At 37.4% G+C, this 21,892-nt stretch overlaps 2 protein-coding genes across 4 annotated transcripts in view; one reads left to right on the top strand and one right to left on the bottom strand.

Moving 5' to 3' along the window:
* Positions 1-14,962, bottom strand: part of LOC105226610 (uncharacterized) — a 180,483-nt gene extending 165,521 nt beyond the window's left edge. Inside the window, exon 1 of one of the 3 annotated variants that reach the window (XM_049462433.1) lies at positions 14,851-14,962. The gene's annotated coding sequence lies outside the window, so the exon portion shown is untranslated. The other 2 variants (XM_049462432.1, XM_049462431.1) reach the window with 2 other exon arrangements.
* LOC125775450 (uncharacterized) overlaps positions 1-21,892 on the top strand; it is a 409,238-nt gene that overhangs the window by 192,821 nt on the left and 194,525 nt on the right. The window lies entirely within an intron of this gene.

The raw sequence follows: 21,892 nt of genomic DNA, 5'->3' as shown, positions 1-21,892 counted from the left end.
AAAAAACTTTTTGAATACTTTAAATAGTGAAAGATATCAGTTGCAATCAGACTTAAACAACCTAGTTTCTTGGTGTGTTGGAAATGATATGCCATTGAACATTAAAAAAATTTAAAACGATGAGCTTTTCCCATAGACCAGTAGACCCAACTTCATACGTGATACAAAACTGTAGATTGGAGCATGTATGCAGTTTTGTTGATCTGGGAGTAATCCGCTCGCAGTTTAGACCTAACCGACTCACTCTTTACCATTCAAAAATGTATTTTATCTACTCCTAACAATTCAATTGTATGCCTAACTCCATATCTCTCTCGATTATGTTTAGGCGATACAAACAACCGTTAGGTGAACAAACCTATAATGCTCGGTAGCAACATATTGCGAGAGAATACTAATGTTGCCTGAGAATTTATGTTATTTTATTGTACAACTTACAAAAAATGTAGAAAAACTATATACTTTACCGTATCTTATACTGAAGATCATATACTCACTGAGTTTCATTCATTTATTTATAACATATTATATTGGGTGAGGTATACATTCAATTATATTATTTAATTTTATTAACATATTAATTTTTGTTATAAATATGTTTAAAATTTTATATAGTATTTATAGTTGAATAATATTTTTGGTCCAGCTCAAATAGTTGGTATGGTTTTTCAATGCAATGGTTGTCTGTAAGAATACGTTGATACAGGACTATTTCTATATTAAATTTTCCCGTCAAAATGGCTGCGTTAAATCTTTTTGCTTCTTAAAAATAATATTTATTTTTAATCCAACAATAAGTAATGAGATTCCTAGTATATCTAGAGAATTTTGAAATAGAATTTGAAAATTACGTTTACGATTGATACTGATTGATTTTAAATATAATACATCAGATCTCCCGATAACAACTGTTGTATCTGAAAATTAATTTCGTCAACATCGACATTTGTGGCCCGTGTTGTACGTAGCCCGATTATTGGGCCAAAAAAATACTCTTAATTAATAAATGTTTGTCGTGAACAGCAATGCAAAAATTGTCTGGAAATTTTATGCATGGCGTATTTTCAGTTCTATTCTACCATTCCCAATATCTAGCAAGTGTTTGGAATATATAATATTTGTACTGGGGTTAAATTTGCAATTGTACGCGCATATTTATGGTCAATCAAATCATTTCAATACTTCACTATTGAGATTAGGCTTAAAATTTCTCTCGCAGCAGCAGCTTTTCCGCTATTTTTTTATGTTTTATGTTGTGTTCAAGAAACAACCGCCTTATTACAATCATCCATATACTATATATATATACATACTATACACACTCCATTCTGGCAGTATCTATAATAAAATATTCAAATAATTCTTACATGAATTTTGAACAAATGCTAGTGATTGGAAATATTTTTTTTATTTATGGATTGTTTTCACTTATACTATATAATTTATTTTAACATAAAAAGGTAAAATGTATATCCGTTTCGACTCGAAACTTGGAGTTAGCAGGCGGTCTTTGCAACGGATAATTCAACATGACTTAAACCTGTTTCCGTACATAGATCAAATAGCAAGCCGATTAAACCTTCAAGATTTGTCTATTCGGCTGGATGTTTGCCAAAAAATTCTTGGAATGGCCGAAGAAGACAATAATTTGATAAATTACTTGTTTATGTTTGATAGCCATTTATGGTTTGAATTATATTCCAGAGTTGCGCCGAAGATGTATATACCGGAGACGTCAACAGCGTTTGGTTCCAGAAGGAGAAACTGCTGACATAGCCAAACTGGTTATTGCGGAGCTCCAACGAAAATTTGAAAACAAATTAATATCAAGAAACCTCTTTGAAGTTGGTCGCCTTGCCGGGGCGAAGGGGCTTAAGTAAGAGTAAAGTGTGCATCCCAAAGGAAACGCACTCTAATCTTACGAACTAAGAGGGACACTTCATAATTTCCCACAATAGTGATATGGATGAATAAACCCTAGGTTTTACGCCCATCTCCTATTGTGGAATTGTGAGGATACCCGAACCAACACCACCCTAAGCCAAGGTGTCGAGGTACCCGTGCAAAGGGCTGAATGGTCAGCAGGGGGTAATAAATAGCTGATCGCGAATGGTCCCCTCCGATGCCCGGGCGAGGTCGGAGGTATAAATCGCCTTCTCTCCGTATACCGGCTCTGCGGACGAGTGACCAACCCTTTCCGGCTTACTCGTGGGACCAAAACATGAACGTAACCAACAATATAACAACAACAACAACAACTACAACAACAACCATGACGACGACAACAGCGACGACTACGGACATGAGTTACAGGAATCCTATAACGGAATCCGAAGAGGACGAACTGCTTGCCTCCAGCCAGGAGACAAGTAAGAGTACTACCGGACGTACCAACCAAAGTACACCCGTAGATACAGCAGACAAAACATCAAATTTAAGCGAGGAGGCGTCCACCTCCAAGGCTGCCATGAGCACCAACCAAAGTGCACTGGCGGCTAAAGGAGACAGCAAAAAGAAACGCAAAAAATCCCAGAATCAGCTGAGGAAAAACCGGTACCAGAGGGCGGTCTTCATACTAGGGAAGATAGCCAAAGACCAGGCAGCCGGTACCCCAGTTGATGAGGCTGAAACAAAGCACCTCAAATCTATCGTAGAGGAATATGAAAGCTACCTGAAAAGGAAGAAATCACAACCTCAAGAAGAGAGCAAACGAGAGAGCACTTCTCAGAAAAGAAATCACTCCACCACAGAAGAACCCGGAACTTAGCCCAAAAAACCGAGGAGGAGTGAAGGTGAACACAGCACACCACAACAACGGCAAGGCATTTCTGCGATGTAGCCAGAGATAGCCTGCAGGTGGCCATTATAGATGGGAAATCCTCCTCTCCGAGTACTATACAGGAGAGATGGGTGGAGATCGACGTCAGATTGTCGAGTATGGTGCTAAGCTATGTACTCGACAATCCGGCGGGTCCTCACCCGGAGTTTGAATCCTATGAGATCCTTAGGGGCTACAGGGTCATCAAGTGCGCGGACCAGGCCTCGCTAAATTTCCTGACGGGTAGTGTTGCTTAAATTAGCAACGCCTTTGAAGGCACCCAATTGAGGCTTATACCCGCCAGCGAAATTCCGAAGAGGCCTCAGGCTCGCATTTGGCTACCCCCACTAGAGGAGCCAGGCGAAAAAGTCCTGAGGTGCATTAAGCTGCAGAACAAATCTATACCTGGTATAGATGAGTGGCAGCTTATCAAGGAGGAAAAAGCAAATAAAGCAAGCAAGCCAATACTAGTGGCCATTTGCGATGACTCCATTGAGGATTGAGACTGACAACAAAATCAGCTTCGGAATTCGCAAGGCCAGATTAAAATTCTTCCAAGGCGACAAAGCGGCTGACGAAGATGACACGGAAGAGGTCGACGACGCCAGCCAGTTGCTAAGGAATGTGAGCATTGAAGAACCCGGGGATGCCCAATAACAACAGCATAAGATGCGTACAGATTAACCTGCAGCACTCGAAGAGTGCTACAGCGAATTTGACAACCCTTGTGAACGAGGGGGGCATCGACATCAGCCTAATACAGGAGCCCTGGGTCAATGAAGATTCCATAAAAGGGCTAAACAGCAGCAATTATAACCTGTTTTACACGCGGAACAGAGGTAAACCTAGGGCATGCATTCTTATCAATAAAAGTATAAATGCATTTCTTTGTCCTAATTACAGCACAGCAGATATCACAGTGGTGAAGGTGGAACAGAAGGAAAAGCCCTTCTTCTTGGTCTCGGCCTACTTGGCCCATGACGAAGACATACCACCGGCCCCGCTCACCAGGCTAGTAGAGGAGAACAAGAAGGATGATGTCCTAATAGGGTATGATGCAAATGCAAGGCACACCGTATGGGGTAGCTCCAGTATAAACACCAGAGGTGAATCACTCTTGCAGTATATTTTGAATAGTAATCTAAGTATTTGCAACAAGGGCGATAAGCCAACTTTTATTTTCCCAAGTTCGGATAGGTTCCCGGGGTGGGAGGAAGTTCTTGACCTCACGCTATCAACAGACACAGACAGTCTCGTTGTGGATAACTGGAGGGTATCCGATGAGCCTTTCATGTCGGATCACTCCTGTATACTCTTCAGCATCCGCGAGAGGTACAGTGCGCTTCTCACATACCGGAACCCTAGAAGAACGGCATGGGGAAAATTTACCAGTATAGCAACAAAATGCCTCGAAAATGGAGGCAATAAAAGTATCAGAAATCCAGAGGAACTAGATTCAGAAGTAGAGAAGTTGGAAAAAATCCTAATCACAACTTATAATAAATCTACTCCGCTAACAGTTTTGAAAAAGGGAAAGTCTCTTTCTTAGTGGAATAGTGAACTCAAGAATTTGAGAACACAACTAAGGAAAGCTTTCAATGAGAGTTTTAGAACCAAAATCTGGCAGCCATATAAAGACCTTATAAAGGAATACAAAAAAGCATTCAGGAAAGCTAAAAATGACTCATGGCGATCTTTCTGCACATCGATTGAAAGTTGCAGAGAAGCCGCTGGGCTGAGTAAAATTCTATCCAAAGACCATATTAATACTGCCCACATTAAGGCGGAGGGAAGTGATTGGACCTCCTCGGCAAAAGACTCTCTGGAGGTACTAATCACAACACACTTCCCCGGGAGTCAGCAAACACCTTCAACGAGGGTTCAACCGGAACCACCAGTGAACGCAGCTGACTATCGAAGCCAAATAGTAGACAAAAGGAAAATAATTTATGCCATAAGTAGTTTTGCACCATTTAAAGCGGCAGGTCCTGACGGAATTATGCCCATAATGCTGCAGAAACTGGTAGAACCAATGATTCTAAGTCTTGAAAATATATACAAAGCAAGCATTCAACTATCTTACATCCCAAGAAGTTGGAAAAGGAGTAAAGTTGCGTTCCTTCCGAAACCAGGCAGAAGAACACACGAGAATCCCAAGGATTTTAGACCTATTAGCCTTTCCTCATTTATGCTGAAGGTACTAGAAAGGCTAATAGATCTACACGTAAGAGCAATAATGGCGGAGAAGTTATCGAAGTCCCAACATGCGTACATAAAGGGCCGATCAACCGAAACCGCCCTTCACGAGGTGATAAGTGTGATTGAAAAATCACTACACCACAAACAATACACCATGGCTGCTTTTCTAAACATAGAGGGCGCTTTCAATAACATAGAAGTAAATACGATAATTAATTCTCTGGCGCATGGGGGCATAGATGATACTGTGTGCAGATGGATACTATCGATGCTTGAGAATAGGAAGATTATAGCTTCAAACGGCGCTGCAACACAAACAAGTTATGTGAGTAGAGGGACGCCTCAAGGGGGGGTCCTCTCTCCGCTTCTATGGGTTGTAGCGCTGAACGAAATACTCCTCCAATTAAACGGTGGAGGAGTGAAAGCAGTAGCGTATGCAGACGATATAGTGTTGTTGGTATCAGGTATGTTTCCTTCAACAGTCAGCAAGATTATGGAAAGAGCACTTCGTAGGTTAAACCTATGGGCTAAAAGCAATGGTCTAGGAGTTAACCCGAACAAAACAGAATTGATGCTATTCACTAGCAGAACCAAATACCTCAGTTTCAACCTCCGGTACTAAACGGCACAACACTCACTCTATCCCCAACAGCTAAGTATTTGGGGGTGGAGATTGACGCCAAACTGTCCTGGAAAATAAATATAGAAAAAAGAATAAACAAAGCACACATGGCCTACTTGTAAGAAAATCGTCAACAAAAATTGGGGCTTCAAACCAAGTATAATCATGTGGATGTACACGGCGGTCATAAGACCCATACTCACATATGGAGCTCTGGTATGGTGGCCAGCGCTAAACAAACAGTACAACATTAGAAGATTAAATGGAATACAAAGAGCAGCATGTGCGGGTGTTACGGGCGCAATCAGGTCATGTCCGACTGATGCGCTCAATGTGATCCTGCATCAACTACCAATGGACATTTTTATTCAAAAAACAGCAGCTATTGCGGCGATAAGAATAAAAGATTTGGGAGGTTGGAATCAGCAAAACGACGGACATAGTGTAATCCTAAACAAGCACACTATTAATAAATCAGACTACATTCTCCCAAAGCTGGATTTCAATAGACACTTCCAGGTGAGGATACCATCTAAGCGAGAATGGAGAAGAGGTTCAATTGCAGAGGAGGGTACCATCTCAGTCTATACCGACGGGTCCAAAATGGACTGCGGAGTGGGCACAAGGGTATTCTCCGCTGATCTGGGCATTTCTCTCTCTATACGTCTACCGCACTCGGCTAGCATCTTCCAAGCAGAAGTACCAGGCATAGAAAAAGCCTGCGAAGTTCTATTAGAAAATCACGGGAATATACATAAAGCAACTATATTTACGGATAGCCAGGCGGCCCTCCTGGCATTGTCTTCACCCAAGACAAATTCCAGTATAGTTCACAACTGCAAGAGAGCACTAAGCTCAATAAAAGACAAGCTCCAGCTAAACTTGATCTGGGTTCCCGGCCACAGGAACATTTTCGGTAACGAAAAAGCAGATGAGTTGGCAAAGGCAGGAGCTTTCCTCAATGAATCTGAGGCGGAGCTCATATCGAGCCCGCTAGGATCGATCAAAGGAGAGATCAATAAACAATTTCAACAAATTGCTAACAACAGGTGGAAAAACATTACAAAATGCGTCCTAACTAAACAATTATGGCTAACATACGACAGGAAAAGAACAAACAACCTATTAAATAGGTCAAGAAAAAGTATTTACAGAATAACAGCTACCACAACAGGGCACTGGCCATTTGGGGAACATGCGTCCAAAATGGGTATGCCTTACAACGACATCTGCCGTAGCTGCGGAGTAGCAGGGAACAAGGAAACAATCTTCCACTTTCTCTGCGAATGCCCAGCTCTGGCACAGATCCGACACAAAACACTCGGAATCCACCAAGCACCAAACCTTGAATGGATTTCCACCAAAAGCATATCGGACATAAGTAGTTTCATCGAAACCTCAAAATGGTTTGAGAGAGAAGGTGGAACGTAACAGCAGATACAGGAGGTTCTACGAATAGTGTATCAAAATGACACATCAGTGCTAATTGAGCCCGATAGGGCTGCACTCCTACCTACCTACCTAATATCAAAAAAAATCATTTTACGCTGGCTCCCAAGGTGACCTGATTGCATCAGACTTTTTTTCTGTAGGGTTACGTCAAGATAGAGTTGTACATAATAAAACCCAAAAATCTGACTGAATTGAATCACTCAGTTAAATCAGTAATTGAGGCAATTCAATTTCAACTCTTCAGGTTGCAATGACAATAAAAAAACTAAATGTAATGCAATGACTATAAAGCAAGATATTAAAGTTTGTTTCTATAGCACGATTCGTGCGCCACCCTGTACTTAAATCAGTGGTGCATAGTAAAGCAGTCGTTCATTTATAATGTAAACCGTGTGCTTTACCCACGAATGCTTTTAAATTTTGTTTTTAACTGATTTTCACTGATTAGGGGTTAATTGCGAGAAGTTCTGCTATGTAATTGTCATTTACAGCTCTTTAATCGCACTGCTAACTCTGTGGTTAACTTATTGGCATGGATATGTAGGTTGTTATCAACTTCTTTTGAAATAAAAAGATACATCTCTATGACCAAGCTTTTATGGTCGACCAGTTCGCGGTTTGTTTCTTCTTAAGTTTTCATACATATATGTGTTGAACTGTTGATTTAACTAAATTTGACAATTTCGATATCTCACGTTGTTTTGTAAAACATACGCGACTATATTTAAATGTTTAACATGAAGCCTTATGTCAAAATTTACCGTTTTTTATACCATACATGTCGTACGTAGACTTTGGTCAATGCCTTTTTCTAGTTCTTTTGTGCAAAGTTTGTATTGGAATATATATTTTTATAAAAAATTTAATTAAAACAAACTGCTCATTACTTTTTTCTTATTATTTTTATATTCAGAAAGACATCAAAATAATGGGTTATACATGAACTTCGTCCTCTGTAGATTAAAATGTGCATTAAAATTTGTGTCCTTGTCAACCGAAGAGACTTAATTAAAGTCAGATGTAAAATAGGAAACTACTATATCAGGTACAAAGTCAGCTGGAACGTCGGAAAATACTTTATATCGGTACTAAGGGAAGGTCTGAACTATTTCCATTAATTCTTGACCAGTGGCGTAGCTACAACTTCGGGCGCCCGGGGCCAAGGATGTTCTGCCGCCCCCCTTTATCTACCTACTTACAAGTTTCATGAGGTGGTTCGAACAAAAGTGAATTTTTACAAAATATCTTCGATATTAAGTATGTAAAATTTAGGAACTAGAAGCCGCGCAAATTCTGAAGTTCCAAAATTCTCACAATACGGTGTTTGAAGAAATTGATAGTAAATTTACAAGACGCATTATTAAAAACCATAGAAAAAACCCATTTTCGCCCTATATCTTGTACACTTTTGACACAATTGGCAGGCATTTTTGCCCGAATTGGAGTTTTTAAATACCATTTTTGAAAACAGAGTAAAAATAAAGATACTGTTTGTTTTGTCACTCACAGTTTGCCCTATGCTTCAACTGTGACATATACATTGGTTTCTCAAAATACATATGTTTGGTTAAAGAAACTATGGAATTTTTTATCTGTACACTCAATTTGAACTGAATATTTAAAAACAGCGAAGATCGTTTTGCCGCCCCCAAGACGTTGCGCCCGGGGCGATTTTGCTAAGATTTTGTGAAGAACACAGACGTCAGTACAATGCATAGTACCAATAATTTGCTTGAATTATCCAGATACCGAAATTTGTCTTTGGCAGAATTTTCAAGTAACGATGTTTTGGCAACAATCTATTAAATAAGGGCTGCCAAATTGTGCTGCACAATTCTAGTTGGAGTACTAAGCGAAAAAGAGGGTTAAGAGCAAAGAGATATAACTAAAAATTGTAAGAACAGATTATAAGCATAAAGCGTTAACTTCTTGGGATTAGAAATAAAAATATGTATATACAAGCTGCATTCCAAAGTAAACAGATTTAAAAAAAAATACACAACAAATTGTTTTTTCGACAAAATCAATTTATTTCAGTCAAAATAGTCTCCTTCTGCCTCCATACAACTTTTTGCACGGCCCAAAAGCATGTCCAACGAGTGTTTTAGCTCGTTGGCCGATAAGGCCGCCAATATGCTGGTACAAGCTTTTTGAATGGCCTCTACGTCTGCATAACGCTTTCCTTTCATTGGCAAATGCATATTTCCGAAAAGGAAGAGGTCACACGGTGCCACATCTGGTGAATAAGGGGAGTGTTTATGGTTAAAATGTGATTTTTGGTCGAATAATCGGTCACAAGCGTCGATCGATGAGACAGCGCATTATCGAGCAACTTTCATTTTCGCGATATTCGGACCGAACACGTCGAATAGTCCAAAATGTTCAGTCAAAATGCGATAAATCGATGTTTTGGAGATTTTCAATTCCATTTCCATGAATTTCAATGGTGATTTCGGCTGGTTTTTGATGAATTCACGCACAGTTTTGATAGAATTTCTGGTGATAACGGATTTTGATTGGCCCACATGCTGATCGTCATTTATGTCCTCACGACCACTTTGAAAACGTTGAAACCACTAGTTCACTCTGCTACGGGATATGCAATCATCGCCACAAACTTGTTTCATCAATTGAAACGTTTCGGTAAAAGTTTTACCTCTTTCAAAACAAAATTTAATGTTGGCTCTTTGTTCGAAGTTCATTTTCGTACCGATAACACAAACCTACTGACACTTAAAACGCAATAACTTTACTTCCAATCGATTAAGTGTCATGAAATTCTCACTGGATAATCGACAAAAATAGCAGATTCTAACGCACCAGTCGATAGATGGCGCCACAATGGGGCGCTAGATTCAAAAAGTCCTGTTTACTTTGGAATAACCCTTGTATATATATCTATGAAATTGAAACTTTTATTTAAAAAATCAATATTGAGTTCGACTATTGGAACTCAAGATTGAGTTTGAAGTTTTATCGAAAATTAAGAAATTTAATGATCTGAGTATAAAAGCTTCATTTGTTGAAATTCAGGAGTCATGGTCAGTTGAAGCAGTAAAATTCATGTTCGCCATTTCAGTGAATTGCCATTAATGAGATAACCCATTTCCTACAAATAAATCAGAAATCAAATATATCTTGGTAGCCAGGGATTATTTCAAATATGGCTTAACAATCTGCTGTACATGAAACAACAGAGCATGTTTCCGCAAGAGCATGTTTTGATGATGATTTTTGACAATCGATTGATTTGAATTTTAGAATTAACGCGAATAAGAAAAGGGCGGCTAAGGTAGTAAACAGCATTCTAAATGATATGCGTTTCCATCGCAAATATGGTTAATCTCGACGATCAGACTTAGGTGGAGGTTGAGGGTGGCATGATGTACACGGATGTCGGAACAAAACGGAGTATCAATAATTTGTATAATCATCTAAACTTGGAAATTTGTGGTTGTCAGGATGTTCGAGTGGTGAAATTTTGGCAGGATCAACTATTTAAGCGATGCCGGATTGTGCAGCAGACACAGTTCTAGTTAGAATGCTGCCACGTAAAGAGTGAATCAGATAAAAGTAAGAAGATGTAAACTAGGATAATGAGCAATATAGCGCTAAATTGTTGGAATTAGAAATGAAATTAAGTGTATAGTCACGAAATTGGGGTTTCTGTTTAACAATCAAGTGATCGCACTCAAGATTGAGTATGAAGGTAGGCGAATTAACGAGAAACTCGTTGCAATATCTTAAATATTGATAGATTTATATGGAACGCCAATCGGAAATTTTGGTTTCTTCTTCTTCTTCTTTACTGCCGTAGACACCGCTTACGCGATTATAGCCGAGTTACGTGGCGGCAATAGGACATTCCAAGCGCCATGTCCTTCTTCACTTGGTCCTTCCAACGGAGTGGAGGTCTTCCTCTTCCTCTGCTTCCCCCGGCGGGTACTGCGTCGAATACTTTCAAAGCTGGAGTGTTTTCGTCCATTCGGACAACATGACCTAGCCAGCGTAGCCGCTGTCTTTTAATTCGCTGAACTATGTCAATGTAGTCGTATATCTCGTACAGCTCATCGTTCCATCGAATGCGATATTCGCCGTGGCCTACGCGCAAAGGACCATAAATCTTTCTCTCGAAAACTCGCAACGTCGACTCATCAGTTGCTGTCATCGTCCAAGCCTCCGCACCATATAGCAGGACGGGAATTATGAGTTACTTATAGAGTTTGGTTGTTGTTCGACGAGAGAGGACTTTGCTTCTCAATCGCATACTACTCGTATTGCTTCTTGCTCTCATTCACTGCCAGACCCATTTGTTTTGCTTCCTTGTCCAGTCTGGAGAAAGCAGAACCAACGGCGCGGGTGTTGAGGCCAATGATATCAATATCATCGGCATACGCCAGCAGCTGTACACTCTTATAGCAGATGGTACCTTCTCTATTTAGTTCTGCAGGTCGAACTATTTTCTCCAGAAGCAGGTTGAAGAAGTTGCACGATAGTGAGTCGCCTTGTTTGAAACCTCGTTTGGTATCGAACTGCTCGGAGAGGTCCTTCTCGATCCTGACGGAGCTATGGGTGTTGCTCAACGTCAGTTTACATAGCCGTATTAGTTTTGCGGGGGGGACGATGGGCTTTAATCTTTCACACAATACCCTCGATAGAATCTTATATACGATGTTGACCATATTTTACAAAGAAGCTGATGCATGTTTCCTATCAGTTCTTCGCCGCCGTGTTTGAATAGCTCGACCGGTACTTCATCGGTCGCCGCCGCTTTGTTGTTCTTCAGGCGGGTAATTGCTAATCGAACTTTTTCATGGTCGGGCAATGGAACATCTACTCCAAAATTTTAGTTTTTTACATTATGTAAATAAGGCAGAGTATTTACTCGATTTTATAAATTTTTGGTACCACATGTTATTATAAGATAAAGAATATCAAAGAGTTTCATTAATAACCCTTACATATTGCCCGATTACATTAGGTACATATTTGGGATCTAGGGAAGTATTAATCCCATATCATCTATTTTAAGCGCAAAGATACATTAAATCATGTGGTTTAAGGTAAACTGGAAGTTCGAAAATCTTTAAATTAGGTGTATGAAGCAAGGGAAGGTATTGACAAGATTTTTTTGGCAAATTTTTATTCTAATAGTTAAACTGTTTCTTGATTAACATATTCTAAATTTAAAAAAAAATTAAAAAAAAACCGGGAGAAATTTAAAGTTGTCATGTAATGGAAGTAAATGGCATTTTGTAGTACGCCACATTTTAATATAGGAATGTCAAAATAATGTTAGGCACCAAATTTGGTTGAAGTTGGCCAAGTAGTTCCTGAGTTATAGGATTTCACCTAATAAAACGGTGCAACGCCCTTTTTTCAATTTTTACACCGCCTCATATGCCTATGGTTAAATGTTTTTGAGTGCGAAATTTAATGATTCCGCTATTTTGTGAGTTATGTACTTTTAGGAGTTTTTAACAGAACCATTCATATGGCATATACCGTTTGATACGAAAAAGCGTGACGTCATCGAATTTTGTTGATACAGCTTTAGTGAATTTTGAGATATATATACATTAGAGTGGGTCAATTTTTTTCTTGACAAAGCGGTTATCAAAATCGTAAACTACGACGAATTCTAAGAAAATTTGCCCAAAAAACCATGGGTCTAAAATGAAAATCGAGCCTCCGGTTTTTAGCGAGAAAATTTCGTATATTGTATTTTGTAAAAAAAAAATCCAATTCCTATTCCACTGTCGATTGTTTGCTTGTTTTGTAGCTATCGAAGCTAATTTGCTCAAATTTGGTATGTGATGTTGTATTTAAGCAGAAAATTCGACAGTACAAAAATTTTTTATAGGGGGCGTGGCACTGCCCACTTATGAGTTCATATGCATATCTCTGGAACCACCCCACCGATTTCGTTCAAATTTGGTATACATATTACACAATGCCAACTTAAGAGATATCTGGAAAATGATCGAAATCGGATAATAACCACGCCCACCTACCATATAACGGTAATTTTTGAAAACACTAAAGATCGGAAATTTTAATAACTGTTGAAGGGAAACATCTTGAGTTTGGTATTCGGTGTTGTATTGCAGCCAGAAATTCGACAATATGAAAATTTTGGCATGTCACCGCCCACTTTTGAGTGCATATGTAAATCTCTGGAACTTCTTTATCGATTTCGACTAAATTTGGTACACATTTTAGATTGTACCTAGTTAGGTGAGATTATGAAAATGATTAAAATTGGGCAAAAACTACGGCCACCTCCCATATAACGGTATTTTTCTGTACGGTCACAGCTTAATGTTTTCGGCTCCAGTAGTTGTTACTATTTCCCATTTCATTTATTGAAAAAAAAAAAAAATGAAAAGTTTCTCGTTAAAAACCGGAGGCTCCGTTTTGATTTTAGAGCCATGGTTTCTTGGGCAAATTTTCTTAGAATTCATCGTAGTTTACGATTTTGATAACCGCTTGGTGCATTTTTTTTGCTCCATACAAATTGACCCACTCTAATATACATATGTATATATTCAACCATAAACGAGATTAGAGCTGGGGTCATTCAGGAACCGAATTCGCACATTTTCAACACAAAACTATAGTATATCCAAAATAACATGTTCTAATGAATTTGCTAAGACATGAAAATATTTTACTTCCTTGCGAGAGTATAAAATGTTTGGTTACATCCCTTCTTTAGTTGAGTAATGAATTCAATCAAACTTAATTCAATTTTCAGACGGTTAAACAAAAAATTTAAACACTCTGGGATCTGAAATGAGCACCAAAACTTTTCAATTCTAATAGTTTTTGTTTAGCTCCACAAAATTTTATGTAAATTAAAATTTCTGTTTTTAACCTTTTGAGCTGGAACTTTTGTACACTGGGATCCCCTCATATGGAAAGGTGTAAAAAACAGAAATACTATTGATTTATTATGCTTAACATTTATACAGAACCGTAATAAAATTGATTTTTTTTTTCAAATTAATGTCATATTCAGTATTAATGAAAAATTAATTAATTAAAATTTAATTCTGTTGAGCATTTTTGCTCATAACTAGTAAGTATACATACACATGTAATGAATATAAGCATCAATGTTACCCCTAAAATAATGAATAAGAACTCCCCTTGAACATAAAGGGGAGGGTGCCAACAACTTTTCTAAAACGGTCGGACGTTCCTACATATTGCAGACAGTTAAAAAATTAATATTTCGACCTACACCCTGCCTTAGCTATATGTCACATATACCAATTCTCTTTATAGAATTAAATTTAAAAAAATGACGTCTGTTTCTAACTTCCGTCATTAGAATTTTTTCTGCTACTGCTAAAAACCATGTCATTAAGCACGTCTTTCAATTTTGCAATCATAAAAAAAATTTATAATCCAATAGTAACAAAATAATATATATTTATTATGGGTTATTTTATGTTACTAAAAGTCCATACATTATTCTCGGCGTATCACAGAAGCAAAACATTTCCATAATGCATTATGGAAAGCATATAATACACATTTGTACTCATCATATTCAATTTCATTGATATTTTCATATATTTCCATTGCATCACTTCGAATTGCACTTATTTTGCTATTTCACTTACAGTATATATATATGCATATGTATGTATATGCAAAGTATACATATAGTTATACAATATGCGTTAATTTGTATACAACAATATTATGAATATAACATATTTTTTGCACATAAAATATATTTCAAATTTACTGCTCTTTTTTCTGTAATTTTGCTTTGAATAATATTAATTTGTACGCATTTTTTTGTAAAATAATAATAATTCAAAAGCAAAATCAGGATCATCATGCAGTAACACAACAAGAAACACGCACAACTAAATTCAGACTAAACTTAAAAAAATTGTGAGGGATAGCCAATAAGAGCATACGTCAATGGAGAAGGAGACAAGCGAAAATTGCAGAGAGCCAAGCTCACTGGACTTATGCTGCCACTTTTTGAAAATGGTTTAAAAACTAAATACATAATTTCATTAACAATTTATGCGAACTACTTTTTAATTACAGATCATTTTGACATGTTTAAAGTTTTTCAAAATGTAATAATACTAATTACATTACTAATACGTCAATTATAATGTATGAGTATCGATTAATTTGAACTTTGTAATTTCTCTGTATTCAATTAACCTAAGTCCATCATTCTTTATAAAATGAATGAAATTCATTCAAGAAAAAAAAAATTCGATATTCGGAAAAAAATCGAGAAATAAAAGTATTACTTTTTTGCAAACTGCAACATTTGTGTTGTATTCCGAATTCATGCGGCAACGCAAAAACTTAAAAAAACCATAACAGAGCAAGCTTAAGAATAATGCTCTGAACACATAACGACGACAGACGACAAACGACATCTGTCAAATATTACACACGTTCTTATGGACACTTATTTTGACGACGACACGAAAACACGACTGTAGGCCGACAGTTGTCATTCTCGCTAATTCTTAATTGCCAACGACAGTAGAACGACAGTAGAATGAAGAAGAGAGATGAGGAAGAGTGGTGATGCCACTAATATGTAAAATGTAAAATTATTCACAGCTCTTACAAACTTGACGTTATTTTACAAATAAAAACATAAAATAGCTCTATTTTATCATTTGTAATAACAATTGATAATTTAAAACAAAAATATATACCTATTTACTTATTTTTTGCATAAAAAATTTAACTTTGAACAAAATATTAAAATTTCATTGAAGTGCAAGATATTAGTATGGCCACAACGAAATTGTGTACATGCAAAATGGACAGCTGCGTTGTTTTGTGTACATGCGTTGTTTTGTTTTCATTTCACTTTCGTACTCTCGTTTGTCGTTTGTCGTCGTTATGTGTTCAGTATCTAAAGCAGTGGTCGGCATGAGAGGATCTGTTACTGTGTTGGTGAGCACTAAAAAAAAGTACCCCAGTGAGAAATTGGAATTAAAATTAAGCAAATTTTATCAGCAAAATTATAAAATAAAGACATTTTCGTTCTTTTTCATCTAAATAATTATTAGTATAATGAAAATTAACAAAATGTCTTTAAGGATTTATTCCCTATTATCTTTAAAAGACTTGGAACATAAAAGGCATTGCATGGCACCAAAGGCATTTAGAATCATAAAATATTTCTCGCAGGGCATATTTGGTTTTGCGCTATAGTCTTACGTGATGTTAATTCGTTGCTGGCTCGACAACGACTGAACGATAGAGCGTAAGTGTACGTGTGAAGTTAGTTTGCACAATTGTGCTAAGAAATGCCGACCACTGGAACAAAGTATCCTCGCTGAATTCATCGCCGAGTGTTATTTTGGTTATACATATATACGTATGTATTATACATATGTATATGTATATAGCAGAAAATGAACCATGCACAGGATAGCATTGTGGGTGGGATTATTTTATTTCTCAGTACGGTGTGTTGTCGTGGTTAATCGTTACTGTTGCGAATATCTACCTGTTAATTTGTCTAGTTCACGGCCAGTAAATTCACATATTTAGTTAAGAACGTAGTATATGTTAACATATAGTCATAGATGTATAGTATCTATGTAAATAATGTGAAACATTTTCAAATGTAACGCAGCTAATTTAAAAATTATAAATAGCTATATTTAATCTAATAAAACAATAAAAACAACCGACCATTGTTTTGAATTGAATTTGAATTGTTTTTGTTTTTGAATTGGTAAGAAGCAACCAGATTTCAGGGTGAAAAGTAGTTCAGATGCTTACATTTATGTGTATAAGCGACATACAAATAATGAATGTGTCATTCAAGTTTGATACGAAGTATATGTATGTATGTGTGTTGTATTTATCGAAAGTCAGGTGGTGCCTCAAAAAACTGTGGCATAATTAAAATGGCAATGAAAATATTGCTTCTCATTTTTATGTATGTTTTCATAAAGGAAATTCATACACATGCATCTGTTCATATACATACATACGAGTGTATGACATATGTATATGTATACCTTCATATAAGTTTAAACATGCTTGAACATTCTGCACTCAAGGATTTTTAATGTTATGTGCTTCCTAACGTGATTTGTGCTTACATGTGTATAGAGCTAAGTTTGCTTTATTTTCAGAAATAACGAAGATACATATTTTTTTTACTTCGATATGGGTGGAAATGTAAATCAATTTTTAGTTAAATCATTAAATTTCTTGTAACCCGTAATATTTTATTTATAAATTGTTGATGAAATTATAATCGTAGAAAGAATTATTTGTTTTTTGACGTTGTATGCGTACTGTGTATAAGAAAGAACTTCGTATTAATGGTAAATGTGTCACTATAACAAGCCTTAACAAAATAATATGCTGATAACTTAATGATAAGTTCGATTTTTTTACCACACTCGTGGTCGCGAAAATCTTACCACTCAAAATGTTCAAGTATTGTGCATATTTGACAACATTTTATAGCTGTACTTTTTGCTGTATAGAAATTTTTTATTTAGAAATAAATTAATGACATGTTATTAATCAAAAATATTATAAATTAAAAACAAATTTAACTATAGATAAATCAATTGAAAGATAGTGAGCGTTACAAAATGAACTCGACATGTAAGAGACTGACATGCGATGAAACAATGATATTTTTTATTTTTTTAATTTAATTTCATTTACACTATTTTTGAAATTAATATTTTATTTTTTTTAATTGAAACACGAAGTGTAGCACTTTAAAAACAATAAAATGGGCTGATTTTGTATAAGCACAGAAAAGCTAATTTGTGTTTTACACATTAAACGTAAAAAATTAAAAGCTATAATTATAATTAGATAATATAATTTAGTTTACACATGCTTACTAAAAACATAAAAAAAATAGGGCGGGGCTGTGCCGGGGCTCACGGCCATTGGTTTTAACGTGAAACGTCTATGTTAGCGAATCGCTTTTAAAGTAAAAGATTGAAATGAAAACAAAATTGACGCTGTTTTAAGTATTTTAATAAATAATCTATACCAAATTTCGTGAATATATCTTGTCAAATGTGAAAGTTTTCCATACAAGAACTTTATTCTGATCAGTCAGTTTGTATGGCAGCTATTGCATTGTTGTCTTAGAAAATAATCTATACCAAATTTCGTGAATATATCTTGTCTAATGTGAAAGTTGATTCCGATCATTCAGTTTATATGGCAGCTCAAATACCGTTTTGAAGCGTTTGTTTGGTGTTAAAACACCCCCTAAACTTAGAGAAAAATATATGTTTGTTGATATGGGTTTGGAATGAGGTTATTGATGAAAAATATCACATCAAATTATAAGCAGTTATAATAAGTTACAAAATTTTTGTCGTTTTGTCAAACTTTCTCTACATTTGTACAAGCAGTATCAGCTCAAGCAAGCTCAGTGATTAATTGAGGATTACACGCAATCTCACATTCCATGTTATATTTTCCTTGGTTTTTGAAAGAATTCTTCTAGTATTTCATCAACTGACAGATCAATATCCCTATGAATATTCATTGATGCTAGACCATTAAGCCTATCTTAACCTGTCGTATTTCGTAAATAGGTTTTAATTCTCTTTAAACTTAAAAAACTTCTTTCCGGTGATGCTATTGAAACAGACAATAACGCCAATATGCGAAAAATCTTGAAAACATTCACAAAAGACGTTTTGTTCACAGCTTCTAAAGCTTAGAGAGCATTTCGAAAATACTTGCCTGAAGTTCGCTGTTTCCACATTTTCACCTTCGTAAGAAAGTTTTGTTCTGAACAGTTGATCACCCTTTCATAAAAAGAAAATATTTCTCGAGCTTTTTAGCGTCAAATTCGTACTTTGGGAAAAATACACAAAAATTTTCTAACACTGATCTGTGGTCAAGAAAGCGGCTTTTCAAATGAGCAATGTACGTATCAAGAAAGGGAATATAAAAAGCAATGCGATAGTATGCCTCAGCGTCGTTCGTTTTCAAATTGAAGCGATTCATTTGGCGACTTGGATATACAAACATAATAATTAGATAAAAATAGTTTAACGACGTTTGAAATAATATTACGAAAGTAGCTTAGTTGCGAAAATATTCATCAACATGTTCTTTTTGGTAATATATCATGCGCATCATTATGCACCCATGCGCACTATAACCTGCCCCTGCACACCATTTTACGTAGTACATTGTAAAATTTACAAGATCCTCATTATCACGTGCATAATTATTTGTCAAGTTGCATAATTAACTCATTCTTTTCAACAGTATAATATGATTTTTCGCAATTCAACTATCCTTATACCCATTTTTGTGCACAAGACAAAACGTGTCCTATAATACCTGAATTTTCGCTATATTAAAACTACGTTGAATAATAAAACTTTTCGTAAACCCAAACCCAAAATTTTTTCTGGATCCGCCACTGGATACCAGTGACAGAGTCAACAGAAATGACGAAGTACGAAAGACGCTGTAATTAACCAAAGTTAAGGTATACTTATGTATTTTCCGACGAAGATTCTCCTGGTCCAATACCTTTCGTGGCCTTGTTAAAAATGTTTCTTCTAATGCACAACCACATCAACTGCGAACACAGAAAGTTCTGCCATCATGGCTTAGTTCAGCGAAGGAGGAAACAAGGAAACCTTAAGAAAGAAGTACAACAAACATTATTAGTGTTGGCGGGTGGTAAAGTAAAACACTTATTTTAAGCTGATTCATACTTTATTTAACTTCAGTAATTTGATGGTACGATCGCTCGCTAAAATAATTGTGCTCCTTGTAGGTGTATGTACCACTCCGCCAGCGAATCAAAAAATAATGAGCCAACGCAAAAGGGTAAGCCACAGTTGGCCTAGCACAGACAAAAAGCCGGACATACATCTACATGGTTGCAATTTAATGTACAATCAAAATTTAATAAATCCTTAGAGCTGTAGTTTAATGTACATGTTTTAAGTTTAAACATTTTATAAAATTAGGATTGTTGCGTGCTAACATTCCCCCCTCCGTGATCAACATGCTCTGACGTGGGGTTTAGATCTAGGCACGCTAGTTTCACAACTGGCCGTTTTATTAAGCCGTTGGAAATTTTTATTACGGAGCTTTTTATTTGTCCATCGCTGCCCTTTATGACATCCAAACTATTCCCTTTGTCCAAGTGTTCCTTTTCATGTTTTCATCAACAATTATTACGACGTCTTTTGGAGCGATGGGTTCTGGTGTTTTTTCGGACCATTTTGCCCGTCTTGTTAGGCCTGGCAAGTTCTCGCGAATCCATCGCTTCCAGAATCGATCAGCCAACTCACCAGATGAGCGAAATCTCTTATTTAGCAGGGACGGATTGGTAACATCGCAATCACCCTGTAAATTTTACAAAAGAGCCTCGGCGCCGTCCGTCAGTCCCTTTTGTCAATTGTGTTTGGTGTCCTCTTGTGTGGTGTAGATGATGATGCGTTGAGTTGGTGTGTGTGGGATGAAAAGTTACGTGTTGAATTGGGGTGTGTGTAATGAAATGATGACGTGTTGAGTTGAGTATGGTGTGTATGTGTGGGGTGTAGATGTATTATATTAAGAGGGATGTCAGGTGCTCATTTAGCCATCTCGGCCCCTCTAGGCGACTGTTTAGCCTAGAAGTCGCTGCAGCTGTTGCAGCGTTGCCACAAGGCTGCTCAGACCCGTGGATCGACGAGGTGGTGGTCCAGTCTGTCGACGCAACTAGGTTCCACTCCGCTGGTGTATGACACTATCAGCGGGGGGAAGTCGGGATACACGGCCGCGATGGTTGGTGACAAGCTGCGATGTAGCAGCGTATGATGCGACCGGTGACACATTTGGCACAGCCCCCGTGACTCACACTCTGAAATAGCATGAGTGTGCGACAGACCGCATACCCCTAAATATTCCACAATGGTGGAAACGATGAGGCACTTATCCGACGGGTCTCCGAAGTCCTCGATGTGGTCGATGGTGGTGGGTTGCCACCACGAGGTGCGGGTGTAAGTACCGCTGCAGGAGCGGTTACCGGTATACGTGCGGGGTTGTTGCCGGTGCAGTCGCCGGCGTGTTGCAGTCACAGTTCGGGGCGCTGCTGAAGGCCCGGTGCGTGGTGCATTGGTAGCCCGAGCGGTTGGCGGGGTTGCGACTGGTGTATCCATGGTGATTTGTGTAGAGAAGCTTGTTAATTATACATATCTGTCATATAAATTGATAAGGGCAATCGTGCCACGATATTTGGCATGAATGCTTCGTCGTTTTGGTCGACCAATTTTTTGTTAGTTTTCTTTGTTGTTTTTGACGGTTTATTATTTTTGATGGTCGATATCGGCGTATTTCTCGTATTATTGTTAAATTTAGTGATTTTATTATATCGCGATATTATTTTTTCGGTTTTCGGATTCGCGGTCGTCGGGAGTTGGTAAAAACCACAGCTTCACGAGCGGTCTGGTTAGTGTTCCGTTTTGCGTACGGAGGTCCATGACTCCTATGTGACCGTCGGAGCCATAATGTAGCTTTTCTGTGCTGTCAAGCCAGGACACAATCTCCAAGTTTAGGCGCTTGTTCAGGAGTCTTCCAGCGGTATCTTTTGTGGAGATCATTTATGTATTCGTCCTTCAATCGGCGGCTGAAATCATGATGGAGAATTTTGATTCGTTCCCATCGATTTAATAGAGATAGCGACTCCACGCCTGGCTCGGGAATAGCCAGGTGGGAGCTCCTTTTAGAAAATGCACTGGAGTTAAGGCGGTGAAATCTGAGGGGTCTTGCGAGAGTACTGTGAGTAGCAGTGA

Source organism: Bactrocera dorsalis, chromosome 1 (assembly GCF_023373825.1).
Source record: "Bactrocera dorsalis isolate Fly_Bdor chromosome 1, ASM2337382v1, whole genome shotgun sequence".
In the NCBI taxonomy this organism is placed as follows: Eukaryota; Metazoa; Arthropoda; class Insecta; order Diptera; family Tephritidae; genus Bactrocera; species Bactrocera dorsalis.
The sequence above is the reverse complement of the archived record's forward strand: the minus strand, read 5'-3'. Positions and strand labels throughout refer to the sequence as shown.